The sequence below is a fragment of the Cupressus sempervirens genome, chromosome 5, assembly GCF_028749045.1.
Source record: "Cupressus sempervirens isolate cs-2001-9-10 chromosome 5, ASM2874904v1, whole genome shotgun sequence".
Lineage (NCBI taxonomy): Eukaryota > Viridiplantae > Streptophyta > Pinopsida > Cupressales > Cupressaceae > Cupressus > Cupressus sempervirens.
This window is the reverse complement of record NC_143122.1, coordinates 846,504,819-846,507,194: the sequence shown is the minus strand read 5'-3', so window position 1 is coordinate 846,507,194 and position 2,376 is coordinate 846,504,819. Positions and strand designations below refer to the sequence as shown.

Here is a 2,376-nt window from a genome sequence, read left to right as displayed (position 1 = left end):
AGGAACATAATATGAATTAAAATAGTAACAGTTTCATTTGAAGAAAAAACTTGTTCCACCTAGTCATTCCTGTGAAAATATGAGTCACAATTGCTAATCAAAATGGTTGAGCGAAGCTAGATAGTCATAAATGTTAAACAAAACTATTGAGTGAAGCTAGATAGTTATATGTACTATGGCTAATGGATGGTAGCTTCCATTGCTCCTGCTCTCCTCTTTCTGCTATTGGTGTTTTCACGGAATGAACTGATAAATACATGCAACCAAAATAAATGGTGCACTATAGTTAAACACGTAGACATGTAAGTGCTAGATGTTCTAACTTTACTAAATGATGTACAATAGTTAGGCACTTAGACATGCAACCTGTTCCACCCTTACAAGCCATATGTCATGTGTTGTGATTTTCTCTTAGTTTTTCAATTATAAAAGAAAAGACTACCATAAAAAAAGACTTCAGCCAATGAAAAAAAAGAAACAAAAACTCTTAAATTCATTTTAGTAGGAAAATATAAAAGAAGCTTAGATTAAATTATTTTTCACATCTCTCGACACTTGAACTAATTGGTAAATATGACTAATAATTCCTTAAATCTCTTATAAATTACTAATTCTTGCATGGTATGAATTTCCTTTTAGGCATTTTTATTTATCGCAGGTGGATGATTTTCAACTTATGAGTTGATTAGGGGAAATGGATTTCCTACGATCTTGATATCCTCACAAGTCTTCCTTATGTTAAGACATAGACTATAATGTTATATTTTAGTAGATTTGGAATAGCTTAGTTGGTAGAGCGCAAGGCTCTTAATCTTATGGTCGTGGGTTCAAGCCCCACAGTGGGCATTTTAAAATTATTCAAAAGTTTTCAAAGTTATCTAACAAGTTGTGGCATTTGGATTTCTTTTTAAAATATTTTGCTTAATATTCTTATATTTTCTTTCATATATTTCTTAATTATGGTTTCTTAATCTTCTTGGCAAATATTTAGAGTGAAAAATGTTCTAGGCTTATGTTATACAAGGATTTTTTTATATAGAACAAGTAGTTAAAATATTATTATCAAGTTATGTAACAATTTCTTATAATAACATTAAATTTGGTGTAAAGTAGAATCATTTAGGTTCAAGAAAGTATATATATTCTTTCTTATATTTTCTTGAATATATTTCATAATTATGGTTGTAAAATTTTCTTGGCAAATATTTATAGTGAAAAATGTTCTAGGAACATGCTATATAAGGATTTTTTATATAGAACAAGTAGTTAAAATATTATTATCAAGTTATGTAGCAATTTCTTATAATAACATTAAATTTGGTGTAAACTAGAATCATTTAGGTTCAAGAAAGCATATATATTGTTTCTTATATTTTCTTCCATATATTTCTTAATTATGGTTTCTTAATTTTCTTGGCAAATATTTAGAATGAAAAATGTTCTAGGCTCATGTTATATAGGGATTTTTATACATAGAACAAGTAGTTAAAATATTATTATCAAGTTATGTAGCAATTTCTTATAATAACATTAAATTTGGTATAAACTAGAATCATTTAGGTTCAAGAAAGCATATATATTCTTTACTTCATGAAATTTTCACTCAACTATGAACGTCTAATATTCTTTACTTTATAAAACTTTCTCTCTGTGAGTGGTCTCAAGTGTGATTTCTTGATGTTCTTTACTTTGTAAATTTTTTCTCTCACTATGGACACTTTCTAAAATTCTATGTCAAGTGTCTGTAAACATTTAATTGTCACCAAGTTTGAAATATGTCTTAGGCTCCTGGTTTGTTAGCATAATTATAAATAAAACAAATAACTTTTATGTAGATTTTATTTTAAAATAACATTAATTTTAGTGTAAAAATAGAATCATTTCAGTTCAAAAATGAAAATAGGGAAATCTTTCATAAAATTCTCTCTCAAGAATTCTTTACTTCATAAAATTTACTCTCAACTATGAGTACTTGATGTTCTTGACTTTGTAAAATTTCTCTCAAGTAAGAGCGCTTACTAAAATTCTTGCTAAAATGTGTGCTAAACATTTTAAGCACTTTCTTCTAAGACCTTTTAGCCCTCCTTACTATGTTTTTCATACATTAGCACCTCCATTGAATTTAATTATTTAAATCAAGGTCCTTTCCTCTTCCAATCTTGTTCAAACCTCTATGTGTCCACCAATTTTTATGTCTGGATTCCCATTTATCTCCTTAACCACATAAATCACACTTTGAATGCATTTTGACCAATTCCTTCACATATATCATCATTTGTTTTTCTTGAATTTGCAATATTTCTTGGATTCATAGCCCATTTTTGGGCCCTTTCACCTTTAGGTTAGGCATGAACTCATCCCTCACCTAGGGTAAAG

General features: G+C 28.3%; 1 non-coding gene across 1 annotated transcript; it reads left to right on the top strand.

The window, feature by feature from the left end:
* Positions 1-773: 773 nt before the first annotated feature.
* On the top strand, positions 774-854 carry TRNAK-CUU (transfer RNA lysine (anticodon CUU)). Its single transcript has one exon. It is a non-coding gene; the product is annotated as a tRNA-Lys (tRNA).
* Positions 855-2,376: the final 1,522 nt, after the last annotated feature.